Consider the following 20828-nt stretch of genomic DNA (forward strand, 5'->3'; position numbering starts at 1 on the left):
TCTTATTGATTCAGATGCACCATGTTGTCCTCCATCTGAAGTAACAGCTTTGTAAATGTCTAAATATGTAGCTATATAATCCATAATTTTTAACATTTTTCTTTCTTTCATTTCAATCTTTTTAGAGGGAATTTGCACTAAAAACAAATATAAATGCACACTGACATATTTGGAATTAATAAAAGCATATTTCACACAGTCTGTGTGGATTTCATTGTCCAATGTATCAGATCAGTGAATAGTTGAATGAGACAGGGCCCATACAGCTCTACTGTAAACAGTTACTCTGCATATGCATGTACATGTAAATACTTTTTATGTTGCTGTTGTTATTTTAGTCGCTAACTTACTGATCGTCAAACATCTAAATATTTAACTTGGACTGATAAATTGTATTAAAGTGGCCTTTTTAGTATCAGCACATTGTAATTACATATAGCGATAACAATGTAATAACATTTTATTAACACCATGTAATAACAACGATAAAGTTAATGAGAGGACACAATATATATATATATATATATTGTGTCCTCTCATTAACTTTATGATGGACAACTGCCACAGTCTGCTGAGATTCTATGCTGTATGAAGAGAAGTAAAAAAATAGCAAATACATTTATTACAAAACTACATTTTGTACATTTTGCCACAAGCTGTCAAGTGTGGGATGGTTAGTGAATTCCAAAAAGATGCTCACTGAGTACCTCTGCTTTGCTTCAGTTGACCTACATAATGAACAGCGAACATTTTCTGGCGTGGGACTCAAATTACTACATTTATGAAAAGTAGCTTGCAATATATACTTTTCTGTGAGATTCATAGATCACACGAACTGTGAAATCAGTTTGCTCTCCTAATATGTGCATTATTAATTATTGATAAAAAAGTAAAATGTGGTTAGATATAAATTATATTCTAAGAAATATTTTTCTACTACAATCAGTAGAAAAATAAATGCAGCAGCTGAACTGAACTCATGGCGTGCAGGAAGGCATGCCCTATATTATGGCATATTTTCAAGATTCTAAAGGTTTTGAGGTTATAAAAATTAAGGTTTATTATTAATTTTACATATTGATATTTCTTTTGACCACATACAGGTGCAGTTTTTAGCTGGGCAATGAAGCATAGCTACATAGCCAGCCAGTCTGACTAATTGGTTACCTTATTGCAATGTAAATATGAAAAGTATAAATATGAAAAGTAAAATGTCTAGAAAGTGACATTTGGCAAGAGCTAGCAATATTCCCAGAAACTGTACTAATCACAAAGTGATTACCAATTTCAGTGTGATGCTTGTGTGTTATGTCATATACACAATGTTTAGCCGATATGAAAAACCTTATGTAGGTTAAACATAACACATGAACTAAGTAGGACAAAGACCCAGAGCAAAGAAAAACCTGTTTGTAAGAATTTCTGTATGCTGAATCCAAATATGTTTTTAGAATTTCTCTATTAAGCTTTTTTGTTGTTGTCGTTCCATTATATTTGCATCTACATGTATGGCATTTAGCAGAAATCTACCAAAGTGCTTTTAGGGTGGAATGTGGCATAGACTCTACATCGCCCTCTGGTGGTGTAAACACCTTAGCTGTTATATATAGATAGATATTGTTTTAATCCTTTTGCCATTGCCTAGTCTGTGACCACAGGACCACTGCGGACAATGAGACTGCAATAATCATGCTATGGTAGTGAGTGCTGTGCTGCTATGAGCTTATAAGGTAACAGCAATGATGGTCGAGTTTTTACACTTTGGTTGTATGATGGGCCTCTAAAAAACTACTACAATTGAAATATTACATAAAGGTACAACAGCATGTATACAGTAATACAGTGGAAGAGCAGGAGGCTCAAACTAAAATATAACTCCGCAGGGATTCTCCCTCGGTGATGGACACCGCGGCGGCGGATTCCGAGAATGAAGGACCTCCGGCGCCCAAGGTACCACCCAAGGCTCCGTCCAGCAGGCACCGCTCCGGAAGAAGTAGGCTGCTCAGTGGGGCTTGCAGGGAGGCGTCATCATCCAATGAGGACACTCCCTCCGCGAAGGCTCACAGTCCCAGAGCTCAAGCGCCTACCCCTAAGCCTCATAAAGGCAAGAGGGCAGCGTCACCAGTGCCTGCACCTGAGATGGACAAATCAGCTGGTGCATCTCTGTATATGCGTGTGCCGAAGCCGGAGCCGCCGCCACCACACAAGCTGGTGAAGGAGGGTCCCGTCCAGCCAGGGTGGACTCCGACGCAACCAATGATAGGAGGACTGGCTGGGTCTCCTGCTACCTTCCCCAGACTGTTTAATAGTTCTTTATATAGTCTTGTTCATATACCTGTCCCAATCACTGTACCTATCCCTGTCTTGATTACTGTGCCAGTTGCTTTGTCCCCCTTTGCGTCTGTACCTGTGCCCATCAGTGTGTACGTCCCTGTGTCTGTTGTTGTCCTGGTCCCTGTCTTCCTCCCCTCTGTCCTGCTCAAGCTAGCACATGTCAGGTCGCTTGGTCCTCCAGCCATGCCATTTGGCATTGGTTTTGGGGCTGTAGCCTGATAGGCTGGCGCGCCAGGATTCATGCAGTTGGGTAGGGGCTCTGTCACGGTACTGCTCCTCCTCCCAAATGTCTCCCTGTGTGTGTGTGTGTGTGTGTGTGTGTGTGTGCTCGTTCGTCCATATGGCCACGCCCTCCCTGTGTTTCACACCTGCTTCTTGTTGCGTTTCGTTAGTGTGTGTGTATATAAGTCTCGTGTTTAAGTGTGAATGTTGTTGATGTTTGAACCATGATGCCACGTATTCGTTATTGTGTTTTAATAAACATGTGTTCTGTGTTCCGCAACTCGTTCCCGCATCCTGCTCTGCGTAACAGAAACATAAAAGATTAAACATATGTCTGCAGGCAAACATAGCTATTTCTAACTCCTGAGCAGTTAATGTGCTCTTTCTATATTTCTTTCTCATTTTTTCTCATTGTGCATCTGAATCGACCATAAGAACATCCTCCTGTCAAAATGTAGATATAAATGCCATCAGACATCAGTGTCATTGAATGTCATTCATGTGTTAAAGACTGACAGTGCAATATAATGTAAAAATCAAAAGAAAGAGCAGTTTAACAAAATTGTTGATGCAAGATTCTGACAGGATCAGCTTTGCATATGTAACACTGTCAGGAAAAAGCTGCACAAAGTTAATCATACAAAAGTTGGTTGCAGATAGAAGTATATTTGGGCAGTAGTGTGGGTAAATAAAGTTATTAGCAGTACTGAATTTTCCAGAAACAAGGTGGTTATATTCAAACATACTTTCTACACTATCAGGAGCCTGTGAAGGTGTGATATAATCATCTGATGTGTTTTCTGTCCCTAGGCCACGTAAATCAAATACAGTGATCTGATAAAGTAATTTCTGTAATCATCTCTTTAATTTTAATGAAGTGATGAATTAAACAAACTTACTTGTCAGGCCACTACTGGTAACAGCATCATCATAATACTCAGTCTTTTCTTCATTGACATATTTTGCTGAAAAATAATTTTAAAAGTTGTATGTTTACGACAATACAGCACTGACTGTGAAAGTATTAATTTCTAATTCTGTTACAAAGTGACATCTAGTTTAAGGATGTGAAACAATCATTAGTTGGCTGTCTTTATGGGGAGGCCAGTAATAAAACAGACATTAAATGGAACATTAGTTGTTTTAATCGTAAACATTCTACTTTTATATTGTAAAGTATGTGAGTTCTTTATGAGCACAGGACAAAATGCACAGAAATGAAACACATTTAATTAATAACCCTTTATTAATTCCAAAGTTTTTACTCACAAAGCTGTCAACAATGCAAGTCAAGGCATCTATTGCTCACACTTATAGGATTCAGTAGTGAGTCAAACCTTTAACACTAGTGATTTTGTTGGAGGCCTATACAAAGTAATGTGTAAGACAGAATGTTTATCTTGACGACATTCTGATCTATTCCCCTTCACTGCCCTGAAAAAGAATTTTAAAAGTTGTATGTTTATGACAATACAGCATAGTCTGTAAAAGTACAACATTATTCATTAATAATTCTGTTACAAAGTGACATCTAGTCTAAGGATGTGAAACAGTCATTTGTTGGCTGTCTGTAATGATCCCACCAGGAACAGGCAAGAGGCAGAATGCATATGCATGAGGTGGTTTAGTAAATGAGGAAAACACAAACAAGAAGAGCAAAATAAACAGAGGCAAGAGGAAAACACTGAGGCAGGTAATACACGAACTCAGCAAACAGTAAAGCATAATCAAAACACAATACAACCAACCTAACTTACCAAAATAACCAACAAACTAGAAGACACTACACAGGGCTTAAATAACCAAGACAATCAGGCACTAAACAGACTCAGGTAAACATGGGACAGGGAGAACCAAAACACGGACTGGAATGAAGGAACAGACGAGGGGCGGAGAAAACGAAACCAAGGAGCGGAACAAGGAGCAGGAAGTAAAGGAAAACAAAGACATGAGAGGGAAATCATAAAACAGAGACGCTAGGAGGGTGACCAATCATCACACTGTCTTCATGGGGAGGCCAGTAATAAAAAATACATTAAATGGAACATTAGTTATTTTAATCATAAACATTCTACTTTTAGCTTGTACAATATGAGTTCTTTATGAGCACAGGACAAAATGCACAGAAATGAAAGCCATTCGTAATTGTGTAATAATATTTTATTCATTGCAACGTTTTTACTCACAAGGCTGTTGTCAAGACAAATAAAGCATCTATTGCTCACATTTATAGGATTCAGTAGTGAATCAAACCTTTAACACCAGTGACTTTGTTGTAGGCCTATACAGAGTAAGGTGTGCATCTTTATACAGGACAAAACAGAATCTAAATGCTAGCTAACTGTTTATAAAACCATAATAATCTTATGAACATGGTGTTAATATCACCATGGTCATGGATTTGATTCCCAGGGAGCACATGCACTGAATACTGATAAATGAGCCCTTGGAACAAATAACATATCAACCATTTCAAGCTACCAAATTCAACATTATGCATGTAATATATGTATATAAAAGGGTTAATATTGTATTTCTATGATGCTTCTATGTTTAAAATGATTTTCAAAAATGTGTTCTGGCAAAAGGGTAAAGCAAGACATTGAACCATTTGTGATCTAAACACTGTTTGAGTTTCAAGAGGTCAAATGTCATTTCCTGAGCAAAAGCACTCTCATGAGGTTTTCTCCGACTGAAGCCTTTCCTCTGTGTCTTACAGGTTATCATAGTCTGCAAGTAAAAGAACAAGAGTAAATATACCAATTTAGTTTTGCAAATTCATATTTCTGTATGTTTCAAATACAGGATGCTTTGCAATGTAACAAAACAAAGTGTTGATATAATAAAAACATAATATAATACAGTCAAATCTTTTTTTAAACATACATTATTGATGCTTTTTAGATTTGGTGATTCTTCAAAGCACACAGATCACATGTCTATAATGTTTTAGATTGGTCAGTATTCTTACAGCACACATTATCTTTACACTACAATACACTCAGAACATTCTTTAAAACATCAGCATTATCATTACATATTATCATTAAGTGTCAGATTCTACATAGAGGCCAGTCCATCTTTAATTAACAATACGCAGTGAAGCTGGAATGTGCAAGTAAAGAGAAAAACCTGTTATAATGGGCTCCACCTAAACTGCATCTGTATTCTCACCTGTATCACCTCCTGAGTCCTGTCCAGGGGAGATGACATCATCATAGTACTCTGGAGTGAGAGCCACACCAGCACATGTAAACAAGTTTTAATGCCACTGAGCAACAAGTCTGACATTATAAATGTGTTGATTCTTGTGCTTAGAATTCCATTATCATTTTAAGAGAAACCAACCTGTTGTAAGATGTGAGTTTGGTCCAACAGTAACAGCATCATCATAGATCTCTATGACATCCTCTATCAAAATGTAAGATAAATACCATCAGACATCAGTGTCATTGAGTGTTATTAATGTGTTTAAAACTGACAGCGCAAACTGATGTAAAAATGAACAAAAATATCTTAAGAAAAATAATTGATAGTATATGTATCACTGTCAATGTTACAAGACAAAGCTGCACAAGGTTGAAGTTGTATTAATGTTGCAAATTGACAGCAAATTACAGTTACCTATTTGGGCAGTAGTGTGAGTAATGAAATGATTAGTAGAGCCTACATTTTCCAAAAGCAAGGGGGTTTTATTCAAGCATACTTGCTACAGTATCAGGTGTCTGTCCATGTGTGATGTCATTGTAATTATCCTGTGTATTTTCTGTCCCTAGATCACCTAAATCAAATAAAATGAGCTGATGGAGTAATTTCAGTCATCATCTCTTTCATTTCAATGAAGTGAGGAATTAAACAAATTTAATTGACAGACCACTACTGGTGACAGCATCATCATAATACTCAGTCTTTTCTTCACTGACAGATTTTGCTGTAACGGAAAGAAAAGTGAATTTGTTGTAAATTATATTAAGATATATGTTGCATCCAAAGAGAATTGTCTATGACAACAGTCACCAAAACTCTACAAGGTACCACAACTGGCACCCACAGCACACTGACTAAGGAGTTTTTAAAAAGTTGTATGTTTACGACAAAACAGCATTGATTGGAAGTATAAGATTATTAAAGAACACTATGATTTCTATCAATTCTAATATTTCTCTGTGAGATGTAATCCGACCCTTACCTGAGAGAAGCTCTTTACCAACATCTTCATAACCAGAATGCTGAGCCTCTGAGTCGATATATTCTGTCAGAAGAGAACAGAGCAATCATGAAACATGCTTGAAACAGGAACTCATGAGCATCTTCCTTCAGGGATAATGAGCTGTGAGAAAAACAGAATATTTGTCCAGTTGACTGCCATGTTTCCATACAATACAAATACAATAATCCAGGGGTGTCACTAGACCCAAATTAATGGAGCATATGCCCCACTGAAATGTTTCCATGCCCCACTATAATCACTGGTAAAAGTCACTGAGCTAAAATTCAGTACAAAATCCATAATGCTTTACATTTTAACCTTGTTGAGTAGAACTATACCATATAAATTCACTACAGGGATTACATGTCCCATAATGACCCAATATCTTTCCAAACGCTTGAGCAGCTAATAATAATAGTGATGCCAGTATTTAAAAGCAAGTCAGAAGACAAGGTAATGATCATTTAAAATGTACTCACATATAACCGTTTCACTTACCAAAAAACACATATTGAACCATTAAAATGAAGGCATTGGTTAAGTTAACAAGGGGGCACTTCTAACTAGATAACCTAAACTTATAAAATGAGAAATATAACCAGTAAACTATTCATTTTGCACATTTGTGTTATTTAGTTAGCATGAACTGGTGATGCAAAAACAAAATCACAATTCACATGTAGTTTTATCTCTCAAAGGAAACATTTCATAAGATTATTTGATGAGAACATGTGAAAATAGTATTAAAATGAAATGCAAGTTCTTTAATGTAACATGTATTAAATGTAAATTACTTTTCACATGACAGAAGTGAGAGAGCAGGGAACAAGAGTGAGAAGAGAAGAAGAAGAGAGAGAAAGCATGAAAGCATATGCAGAACAGGTAGAAGTAGTAAGAGAAAGAGAGTGTAAGGGCTGGCGCCAGGCCGAGGCCCCTTCCGGCTACCAGAGGGAGGCCTCGAGTCAACCACACCACTAATCAGGCTTAACACCCAACAGTTGGGCTAGACCTTATATAAGCCCAGTGAACCAGTCATTCAGTGCTGGGTCTTTGCCAAAGTTCTGAGCTAAGATCCTAGCCGGTAACTTAAGGTATTGAGTTCTTTGAGCTCTCGTGCTACACCTCACTTCTGTGCTGCGAGGGTGTCCGTGTTCACACGTCCCCTCCTCTCTCCAGTTTTCCCTCTCGAGTCTGTCTTTCTCCGGAGGCTTCCCTTAGCCATTCAAGTTCCTCCCTGTTTTGTGGTTTTGTTTGGGAAGTTTTAGTTTGAGTTTTCCCCAGTGCATCGGGGTTGCCATTTCTTCCTCTGGCGTCCTTTGTTCTCGCTTTTTTTCCACGCTCAGCGTGGTGTTTAGTTTTTTCTTTTGTTTTACCTGACCCGAGCTCTAACTGTTCGGCACACGGGCCCACCATTGTTAGAGCATGGTTGCTCACCCAATAGGCTGTTGGTGGCTGTTGACCTGGGTTTGAGACCACCTTACAGAGAGCAGGGAAAGGAGCAACAGAAAAGCATAGGCACAGTTCTGCCCCTCCTACTGACTGGCAAACAAAGGGGCTGAGCTATACCCTCCTTCATTCTGTGTGTGTCTCAGTTTAGACAAGAGTCTTGAAGTACCCCTGCACCACACATGCAAATAAAAACACACAAATATGTGCACACACTCTGTGTAACCTTTATCCTCTTAGTCTTTCTGTCTGTCGGAGCTACACAGAGTCACACAAAGATTTAACCCCTTACCTCTTCCTATTGCTCTTTCTATGTATCTCTGCTTCTCTCACACACTCAAGCCAACTCAAACAATCATGCACACACTCACCTTATCTCTCTTTCCCCTTCTTGTTATTTATTTCACTCTCTGTCTCTCTCCCTCACACATAGTATCACATTCAAGCATACACTTGAGACAAAAAGCAAAAGGTGTAAGCATATATTTCTTCAAAACCTAAAAGAATTACACACTCCAACTTTGCCTAACCAGATACTTCTCAACAGTATTCCCACAATTACCACTTGCCCTGTCAACTATATAATTCATTAAATATATTACTTTACATCACATTTACATATTCAGGATTTAAAAAAAAGTGCCTAGAGATAAACAACTGGAAAGGCACCAAATTGAACAAAGAAAAGACAACATTTGGCCATTAACAGCAATGACTGACTTGAGGTCAGTTCTCGTACATCAGAGCCTTGAAGACTAAAGACAAAGTCAGAAATCAGAATGTTGTTTCAGATCAGAATGACTTTTAACTAAAGAATATATCAAAGGGTAAAAATCTCATGTCTAAACAGGACATAGAAATTTACATTTATGACATTTAGCAGACACTCTTATCCAGAGCGAGTGACAAAAGTGCTTTGTCATTTACTCATAGAATATCCTAGTACAGTACAGTAGGATAGAGTCCAACAATGAAGTATGTCTTGTCCTACAGACAAGATTACTGCACTAGTCTTTATACTGGCCTAAACAAGTTCACAATTAAACTGTTACATCTTATTCAAAAGGCAGCTGCCAGAAATCTTACCAAAACAAATAGAGTTGAGCACACTGATTCCAGTTTTCACATTCTTACATCCACTACCAATTCATTTCAAAGTTCCTAATTTTTGGTATTTCTAAATATAATGATATACAAACAATTGTATATAAATCACTGAATCGCCTAGAACCAAAATACATCTCTACTTGAAGAGTACAAACCCAACAGGCCAGTCAGGCTAGTCAGCTAATGCGGCCTAGAATCAGAACCAAATATGGTGAGGCAGCTTTTAGACAGTATGATGCTAAATGCAATCACAACCTTCCTGATGTTAGATATACCCCAAATGTTATTGTTTAGATTGACAATGTTCTTGTTTTCTTGTGCCTTTATCTTTTAACTTGTAATTTTACTTTACTTTAAATCTACTCCTATTTTTTAAAGCCCTTTCTGAGGTGACAGATCTCAGCCTTTATTATTTAAAACCTTTTTCCACTCAATGTTTCTATAAATTTGAGTAAAGTACTTTGAATTCCTATTGTGCATGAAAGGTACTACATATTAAAACTTGCCTTGCCTTACAGTGATAAGGCAAATATTTATCATGATCCTGCTCATATCTCTTAATGTAGTGAGCAGCAAGATGTGAAATGTCATAAGGTATGAAAAGAGTGCGATACAGTCACACAGCTTCAAAATAACAAATATAACACACAAGCTCTCTCATTTTTCTCTCACTCTGTCTTTTTCTTTTATCTCTGTGTCATACACACTAGGAATGCCTGCAATATTACCCTTCCATATTACTCACCCTTTTGAGCTGAGATGGGAGTTCTTTCATTGGTGATTCTGTGGTCAATCTCTTCATAGATTACTTCAGGCAAAGTCTTATGCCTCCTCTTAGAGAGCACTGGGTGCAAAGACAGGATGAAACGTGGCTCCAGCAAATGAATGAAAGACTGAAGGATTAAAAGATGTCTATGATATAAGATGTGTAAAACTGTAGATTATATGTGAATGTGCCCCACCTTTCCTGAGCACTCTGTTCTGGTAAACCAGCCCAGAGAGAAGCACTAAGGCCAGGAAGAGCAGCACTCCCAGTACCAGCAGGACCACTGAAGAGGTAACTGGTTGAGGTAGAGGTCGACTGGTTATCATCTCAGATTTACCAACTGGACAAGAAATTGCAAAAGAGAACGTGTATAAACAGTATTTTCCATTTGAACATTTTAGAAAAATGAGGGAGAGGAATCAAAAAAGGACCTGAGATGGAGTTGGTGGTTACTTTGCTTGTAATAACAGGGGTCAGGGAGATGTCTAGAAATAGATAACCAAATCAGTTAGGTGGACACAGAACTCACACACACATACAAAATCAAAGCCATAATTTGTCCCCTCTGGGGACATGACAAAATGATGCAAGGATGAGATAAGGGATGAGGACAGAGGGCTCAGTGACAAAACTTCCACCAAGAGTCCTTGCTTACTGAAGCACAAGTTTAAAGCAACATGACTAACTGATGATGTGCTGCACAGGTTTATCCCTCATCACCAGGTTCAACACCCAGAGATGCATAACAAGGTGTAATTAGCCTACAAACTAAAAAAACATCAAAACATTGCAAGCACAATTTCTATTTTTTCAGCTACTGAATTTGTCAAAGTATTTAGTTATTTATTGAATCCAAAACCCTGTCTGAGGTATCCTCTGACCTGCACAAGTGACACCAGCATCTTCTTTGTGAGAGCAGTCAGTGTGGTTCTTCAGTGAATAACTGCAGTCCCACAGGTGAATCTCATCCCCTCTACACTCCACTCTGTTCAACCAGATCACCCCTTCACCAGCACCAAAGGCAGCACTCCCATTAGCACTCAGTGCCTTCCCACAGCCCAGCTGCCTGCAGACCACCTCAGCATCCCTGATGACCCACTGATCATCACAGATGGAGCCCCATGCAGCATTATGATAAACCTCCAGCCTCCCAGAGCAGCTTCCCTCTGGTCCACTCAGCCTGAGAGGCAGCAGAACTATACCACAGACATATGACATGAGGAGAAAATACTGCACAGGACAGTTAGGGTAGTAACATAACTGTCTGGGTTCAGCAGATACCACATTTCTTGTCAGCTTTGATTGTGTGAAGTATTGATGTTGAGTAATCCATTAAAATTTACAATGACTAGAGTAAGATATTGGAAGAATTTTGATTAATGCTCTCATTAATTAATGCATGCTTACCTGAACACTGTCTTTGATGGGGAAATGAAGAGCATTTCACATGTTTTTGTAATTGTTTCTGCACTCCTGTGAGTATGATAATATAAATTATGATTGCAAATTTAATATTCATGAGCATTTAATTCTTAACTTCTCAGCTACTTGATATCTGCAAGAATCTTTACATGTAGGGATAATCTGCCTACCTGAACAAGTAATCTGAGCCACCTCCGTGTCATTATCACACTTATTGTGCCCCCAGGGGTCAGATGGGCAGTGCCATAGAGTGGAGTCATGTTTCCTACATTTCACCTGATCCAGCCAGTTAGGAGATGATTCCACTCTTGCTCTGGGCCCAGACTCCCTGCCTGTTTTCCCACAGTTCAGCTCTTGACAGATCAAACTTGCTGTTTCTTCATTCATCCCATTCACACACACATTCCCCCAGGTTCCATTGTAGAACACTTCCAGATTCCCTTTACACCCCTCAGTGAGTCTGATCTCTTTAACTCTGGTGAGAGAAAATATGCAAGCAACTATTTTGTCAATCTTTCTATGATTCTTAAATGTTTCTACATGAGAGCTCACTCTACCCACAGAATAAATGCACAGTTGCCATCAATGTCTGTTAATTACCGTTATTTATGTTTCTTTAAACCCATATGAAACAAAACTTAAATAGCTAAACTCAAATACCAATGAGCATTATTAAATATGACACTGCTTTGGTCCAGTTTGGGATTCTCTTCTATCAGAATTATTAGATATCATTCTTGTATGCTTAATGTCATAGAGTTTTACATTTGACACTTGCCTTTGAACTGTGCAAACGTGTTACATTTTAGGTTAGCACTATACACTTTAAAGAACAAAAGACAAGTAAATCAAATTCAAGAACAGCTGCAGTCAGCATACTTCACCTGAGCACACGACCCCTACATCCTCCTTGTGTCTGCAGTCATGCTTTCCCCAGACTGATACCTGCAGTTCCACAGGGATGTCTCATTCCCTCACACTGCACCTCATTCAGCCATATGGGTCCGCTTCCTGGACCAAACCAGGCTGGTACGTAGGCACTGAGGGCCACTCCACACTGCAGCTGCCTGCACACCACCTGGGCATCCTCAATATCCCATGAATCATCACACACTGTCCCCCACGATCCACTGAGGAAAACCTCCAGCCTTCCTGCACAGTCTCCCCCAGAGCCAACCAGCCTGATGGAGGAGTGGGCTGAAACACACACACACACACAGTCACACCTTAATTGTCCAAAACATTTCAGACAGTTTAAACTCTGGTTTTGATTTACATAGAATTGTTCCACCAAAATAAGAACACCAGGTTATTATTTTTGTTAATGTGACAAACATCATAAACGTCATCCTGACACAACTGGTGTACATTTTAGAGTAGATTAGGCAAGCATGTTATTAATTTTGTTAACAATTACCAGTTTTTAGGTTAATGTAACAATTACCAGAGCAGGTGATTGACAGCTGTTCCATGGAGCTGCAGGAGAGGTTGAGGAGGTTTGCACTGCTGCAGTTCCCCAGATGAGCTTCACTCCCAGAACAATTGAAACCCGTCACACACATGTGCCTGTGTTGATCAGGACTGGATGGAGAGGAGCTGTAGAAGTTTAGCGCAGAGCCACAGCCCAGCTGTCTGCAGACCACTGAGGCCTCAGTCACACTCCAGGAGTCCAGGAGAACTCTCCTCCAGTCCTGGCTGAAGTAAACCTCAACCTGCCCCTCACACTCCCTCCCTCCAGACAACCGCACTTGCCCCTCATGAAAGGCCTGAGAGGAACCTGAATGGGAATATAATTAAACATGTAAATTAATAAGCTTATTTTAGTATGCAAAATATCACTAATTTCACTAATGTGCTGAACATGAGTGGAAGAGCTCACCATTGCAGATGACTCCAGCATCCTGTTTATGAGAGCATACTGCTCGACTCCATGATGAGATGGGACATTCTGACAGGTGTGTCTCATTCCCATGACAATTAAAAACATCAGCCCAGGTGCGGCCGCTCCCCTCCCCAAACCAGTCCGCCGCCAACAAAGCCACAGCACTCCCACACTTCAGCTGTCCACAGAGGACACTGGCAGCTCTCATATCCCAGCTAGCACCACAAACTGAGCCCCATTCACTGAGATACTGGAGCTCCACTCGACCAGAACAGGAGTCCCAGCCGTTCACCAGATGTGCTGCTGTGTGACCTGTAAAACAACACAGAACTGATTACAGATCTGTAAAAAAGACAAGAACAACACTTATCTTAGTATCTCATAGTTGCATAATATTTCTGACAAAAAATGGCAAAGACTTAACCTGAACATATTAGTCCCACATCCCTGTAATGGGAGCAGTTCTGTTTGACTGAAGATGTTGGACAAAGAGAAATCTCAGATTCATTGCCCCTACACTGAAGTTCCTCTGTCCACACCAGGCCCTCCCCTCTGCCAAAAGCAGCTGCTCCCAGCACTTCGATAGGATGCCCACATCCCAGCTCTCTACAAACAACCTCTGCATCCTGTTGGTCAAAATTAGCATCACACACTGTGACCCAGGTCTTCCCATGAAGCATCTCTACTCTCCCAGAACACAGGTGAGGACCATCTTTAAGTCTGGGAATTTTGTGACATGTGTGTAAAGTAACATCATTAACACAATCGACAACACATATAAGAATGAATTGTCTACAATCATGCAGTTACTTAAAACATACTATGAAATTTAAAGTCAGATTCATCTCATCTATGTTCTGTGGGTGATGGGTCTAGAATTAATCACAAATATGATATTTCTGATGTTTATACAAATCATTCTAAAAGAGATTAATAGAAAATAGACTGATTGAATAAACATACTGATTTAAACATACCTGAGCAGATTAATTCAGCATCATAATAATGAAGACAGCTATGTTTACCCCAGCCCAAGGATCCACAGTGTTTCACTGTAGACTCAGTTCCACTGCAGTCCACATGACTCATCCAAATTTGTCCTGATCCTGGTGTGTAACCTGCAGTACCACTCAATATCTCTCCACAGCCCAGCTCTCTAAACACCTACTACTGCAGCTATTGTACTTATACCAACAACACACACTGTTCCCCACTGTCCTCTATGAAGAACCTCCACTCTCCCAGCACAGTGACTTCCACCATCCACCAGCCTCACACTGCCTGTGTATGACCAAGAAGAAGAACATGATAGAGTAAAAAAGAGAGACAGACAGATCATCATGTACAATGGGTTTTTAACACAGAAAATGTGTTTTATGTAAAATGTGAAATCAGTTTTAAAAAACACAGTTCTTACCAGCACACACCAGTCCCACATCACTGTCATGAGAACAGTCAAGTTTGACTGCAGATGATCTTGGACAGGAATAAATATCCGATTCGTTGCCTCTACACTGAAGCTCTTCTGTCCACACCTGGCCCTTCCCTCTGCCAAAAGCAGCTGCTCCTAGCACCTCCACAAGAGGCCCACAGCCCAGCTCTCTACACACAACCTCTGCATCCTGCTGGTCAAAGTCAGCATCACACACTGTGGTCCAGGTCTTCCCATGAAGTACCTCCACTCTTCCAGAGCAGCGAGGACCACCAACCAGCCTTACTCCTAAAATATTAGTATGGGGAATAGAGACAATATAACACATTCTAGTGATAGAAAAATTACTTACATTATTGATTTTTTATAATATTGCACAAGTTCAGACTATATCAGACCATAACCTGGTTCTGTTGTCACCCTCATACCGGTCTGTTGTTTTAAAACAACCTGTGACAAAGAAGTTAATAAGGTTTCACCAGGCAGAAGAGGCTCTACAGGTTTGCTTTGAGACTACAGACTGGGAGGTGCTCTATGAATCAGCTGGCAAGGACATTAACAGTATCACAGACTGCATCACCGACTATATCAACTTTTGACATCATTGTTCCTGTCAGGTGGGTATGTTGTTTCCTTAACAACAAGCCATGGGTCACCAAAAACCTGAAGGAACTTCTTAATAGGAAAAAACAGCCTTTCAGACTTAATGACAAAGAACTATTGAAGGGGGTGCAGAAAGAGCTTAAGGTGAGAGTCCAGGAGAACAAGGAAGCCCATAGAAGGAAGCTGGAGATGAAGCTTCAGCAGAATACAAAGGAGGTGTGGACAGGCATGAAGCAGGTCACTGGCTTCAAAATAAGGCAACAGACTGTTGAGGGCAGTCAAGACAAGGCCAATGAGTTTAATGTGTTTTTTAACAGGTTCAGCACAACACCCTCCGCCCACACCTGCAGGGGCATCTCCCCCACTTCCTCAACATCAACACCTCTTAAACATGAGCACCCACCCCCTCTTGCCCTACAGTCATTATCTGTTGATTCGCAACTTTCACAACTCCCCCACCAAGAAGTAACAACCAGCCAGGTGAAAAGACAGCTGTAAAAGCATAGAGTCGGCAAAGCTGCAGGGCCGGATGGAATCAGCCCAAGGGTACTGAAGGTTTGTGCAACCCAGTTGTGTGGGATCCTTCAGCAGCTCTATAACCTGAGCCTTAAGCAGGAGACTGCCAAGGCGGTGGAAAACTTCCTGCCTAGTTCCTGTTCAAAAGAAGTCTACATCTTCCTTAAATGACTACAGACCAGTAGCGCTCACAATCTCACGTCATGAAGTTCCTAGAAAGACTAGTGCTGTCATATCTTAGACCTATAGTCAGCCCTTTCCTGGACCCTCTGCAGTTTGCTTACCAGCAGCAGGTAGGCATGGATGATGCTGTTATCTACCTACTGCAGAAGGCACACACACATCTGGATCAGATCAACACCACTGTAAGAATCACCTTTTTTGATTTCTCAAACATATTCAACACCATCCAACCTGTCAGACTGGGGGAGAAGATAGAGAGACTGCAGGTGGATGTGTCCATGATTGCCTGGTTCAAGGACTACCTGTCTGACAGACCCCAGTATGTGCAGCTGGGAGCAAGCCGATCTGAAGTCTTGGTCAGTAACATTGGCGCACCACAGGGAACTGTACTCTCACCTTTCCTATTCACCCTGTACACGACTGACTTCCAGTACGTGTCTGACCTATGCTATCTTCAGAAGTTTTCTGATGATTCTGCGGTGGTTGGATGTATCAAGGATGGTCAGGAGGGAGAACACAGAAATGTGGTTAACAGTTTTGTAGAGTGGTGTGAGAGGAACCATCTGCTCCTCAGTGTGGACAAGACCAAGGAAATGGTGGTGGATCTATCTATCTATCTATCTAGTTCATGCATGGTTCTTCATTAATGGCAGCAAATAAGAAATATATTATTAGAAAATAGATTTTGTGGTGGTCTATTAAGTGACAAAGGATAATTTAATTTCCTTTACAAAAGCTGAAGAAAGAAAGCACAGCTATTCTCTCTGAAAAAGGAACTCCACAAGAATTGTTAAAAACTGATCTATCATAGCATGTCACATTCATAGGTTCATGTCCATAGAAGCTTCTAATGATAATGATTCCATGCTTTCCTTTTATTAAACAAATATAAAACTGAGATGCACAAAATTTGTAATGTCATAACTGGTATAATAAAGTCTGAAAGCTAGCAAATATGCAGAAATGCCAGTCGAGGTAAATATATCCATTCTAAAGATTAATATAATTTACCTGAGCAGATAACTCCTGCAAGATGACAGTCACTAACCCTTCTACTTGAACCACAGTTCTTCAGTGTAGACTCTGATCCACTACAGGCCACTTTATTCATCCAAATTGGTCCTGATCCTGGTCCAAAGTGAGCTTTACCCAGTACATCTACAGCCTCCCCACAGCCCAGCTCTCTACACACCACTGCAGCATCTCTCATATCCCAGTCATCATCACAAACTGTTCCCCACTGTCCTTGATGAAGAATCTCCACTCTCCCAGTACAAGGCCTGCTGCTATTTGCCAGCCTCACCATGTCTGTTTGTCAGGGAGAGAGAAAGTGAGAGCAAGAGTGAGAGAGAGAGAGAGAGAGAGAGAGAGAGAGAGAGAGAGAGAGAGAGAGAGAGAGAGTGATTAAGTTGGGGGAGGGGGTATGCGTAATTGTCATGTAAGTCACTGTTGTTACACACAGGCCATCAGATGGAGGACTCAGACACTTCCCACATCCACCACCAGAGCTCACCTGCTCCAGAATACTGACTGGTTGCCATGGTTCTTAACTCTGCACACTAAGAAATGTTTGGAACTCTTTAACTGTATTATTTAAACTCGCTTGTTTTATTCTGAAGTCTTGCCACTTTTCTCTGTCTGCATTTCTGAACTATTTATCTGATGCATTTGGCTCTTTTTGTTTCTGACCCTCCTTTTTTAATGGTTTGTGATCTTAGCCATTTGTGTTTTGGCACTGCTGCCTGATATCAAATAATTCCCTGGTTTTCTGCCTCTATACTTGTTAAGACTACACTTATTGTTGCTCTGTCTTCTTTAACTATTTCCACAGCAAGAAATCTGTAAATTAATCCTAATACTTCTTGAGCTTCAGCATCACCATTACAAAGAGAAAATGCTAAAATTATATATAATTCATATATAGATAAAATTCTATAACAGAATGGGTTTAAATTGTGAATAACTTACATGATTAGTCTCAGAAAATACAAGATTAACTGTGAATGATGCATTTCTTACCAGCACACAACAGTCCCACATCATTGTCATGAGAGCAGTCATGTTTGAGAGTAGATGATTTTGGACAGAGGTTAATCTGGGATTCGTTGCCTCTACAATGAAGCTTCTCTGTCCACACCTGGCCCTCCCCTCTGCCAAACGCAGCTGCTCCCAGCACCTCCACAGGAAGCCCACAGCCCAGCTCTCTACACACAACCTCTGCATCTTGCTGGTCAAAGTCTTTAACACATACTGTGGCCCAGGTGTTCTCATGAAGCACCTCTACTCTCCCAGAGCAGCGAGGACCACCAACCAATCTGACCCCTAAAATATTATCATAAAAGAACAAAGAAAATTCAGTGCTTTCTAATGATTATTATTCACATGTTGAAATATGAATGTATTTGTTGGGCCATTAAAGTCTCAACCCTTAAAAGTCATGGAAAATCTTGAGTTGGAGGTGGGAAAAATACAATAATATGCATTATATTTTTAGATTCATAAATGACAAAGGCAAGGAAATTAATAAATGTTCAGTAGTAAACTGTATTATTTGAGTTTTATATTGAGATTTAGAGCATCTTACCTGAACAGATGACTCCAGCATTTTTGGTTTGATTACAGTCATGTTTACCCCACCCTGCTGATGTACAGTTCTTCAGTGTAGACTCTGATCCACTACAGTCCACATCATCCATCCAGACTGGTCCTGATCCTGGTCCAAAGTGAGAATTACCCAGTACATCTACAGCCTCCCCACAGCCCAGCTCTCTACACAACACTGCAGCATCTCTCATATCCCAGTCATCATCACACACTGTTCCCCACTGTCCTCTATGAAGAACCTCCACTCTCCCAGAACAGTGACCACCACCATCCATCAGCCATACACTGTCTGTGCAAAATGAAAATTAGGAAGAAAGAAAGAGGTAGAGAGGTATGGAAACAAATCGGTAGAAAAAGACAGTTGTGGAAGAGATACAAAAAAAATGTTAAAATCTTACATAACGTATGATTATAGTTTGATAAATACATGTTTATATATGAATTACCCCAAATCTTACCCCCACACACTAGTGCCACACCATGCTCATGAAAGCAGTTGTGTTTAAGTGTAGATGATGAGGGACAGAGGTGAATCTGAGATTCGTTGCCTGTACAATGAAGCTCTTCTGACCACACCTGGCCCTCCCCTCTGCCAAAAGCAGCTGCTCCCAGCACCTTCACAGGAGCCCCACAGCCCAGCTCTCTACACACAACTTCTGCATCCTGCTGGTCAAAGTCAGCATCACACACTGTGTCCCAGGTCTTCCCATGAAGTACCTCCACTCTCCCAGTGCAGCGAGGACCACCAACCAGCCTCACTCCTAAAATATTAGTATGGGGAATAGAGACACATGTAACTTATTGTGAAGACCAAGAAATGCTTAAATAGATTAATATTAAGGTAATGCTCTAATTAATGCTTGGTTCATGTGGTTTTCTTTAATGTCATAAAATATCAGTAAAAACCTTTATGTACAAAATACTGCCAACATACATGACAAACACAAATAGTCAGAAAAGTTTAAGAAATGTAATATATATAAAAACACCAAAATTTGCCAAAGACATGTGAAAGTAGAGCCATAGTGACTAATACTATATTAGGTTGTGAATTACAATCAGTATAGATGCCATATGCATATGTATTGTAGTTTACCTGAGCAGATGACTCCAGCATTTTTAGTATGATTACAGTTATGTTTACCCCAACCTGCTGATCTACAGTTCTTCAGTGTAGACTCTGATCCACTACAGTCCACATCATCCATCCAGATTGGTCCTGATCCTGGTCCAAAGTGAGAATTACCCAGTACATCTACAGCCTCCCCACAGCCCAGCTCTCTACACACTACTGCAGCATCTCTCATATCCCAGCCATCATCACACACTGATCCCCACTGTCCTCTGTGAAGAACCTCTACTCTCCCAGCACAGTGACTACTACCATCCACCAGTCTCACACTGTCTGTGGAAGACAGAATGTATAGAGTGAAGACAATCTCTTCTAAATGTGAAAGTGTTTTACATAAACAAATGAAGATGTGGAAATATGTCATTACTTAAAATAAATGTATTTCTTACCAGCACACAACAGACCCACATCGTTGTCATGAGAGCAACCTTGTTTGAATGAAGATGTCGGACAAGAGTAAATATCAGATTCGTTGCCTCTACACTGAAGCTCCTCTGTCCACACCTGGCCCTCCCCTCTGCCAAAAGCAGCTGCTCCCACCATCTCCACAGGAGCCCCACAGCCCAGATCTCTACACGCAACCTCTGCATCCTGCTGGTCAAAGTCAGCATCACACACTGTGGTCCAGGTCTTCCCATGAAGCACCTCTACCCTCCCAGAGCAGCGAGGACCACCGACCAGCCTCACTCCTAAAATATTAGTATAAGGAATAGAGACAAATGTAACTTAATGTAATGACTAAGAAATGCTAAAACAGATTTCACAAAACCATGTTAACTTTTGATTCATTTTAACCTTGTTTTTATTCCTTTTCTTCCTGACTTTCTTTTTCATGTATTCTCTTTTTTTTTGGTTGTTTTTTTTTTGTTTCTCTCTCTCCCTCGGCTGGTTTCAACCATTTGAGAGGGGTCTCACTGCAGAGCATGCATGATATTAATCCTATTCCACAGACAACAGACTGGTATACCA

At 40.2% G+C, this 20828-nt stretch overlaps 1 pseudogene; it reads right to left on the bottom strand.

Annotated features, from left to right (window-relative positions):
- Positions 1 to 6144: 6144 nt before the first annotated feature.
- On the bottom strand, positions 6145 to 20517 carry LOC118241701 (annotated as a pseudogene).
- Between the last annotated feature and the right edge of the window lie 311 nt (positions 20518 to 20828).

The sequence above is a fragment of the Electrophorus electricus genome, chromosome 7 (assembly GCF_013358815.1).
Source record: "Electrophorus electricus isolate fEleEle1 chromosome 7, fEleEle1.pri, whole genome shotgun sequence".
NCBI lineage: Eukaryota > Metazoa > Chordata > Actinopteri > Gymnotiformes > Gymnotidae > Electrophorus > Electrophorus electricus.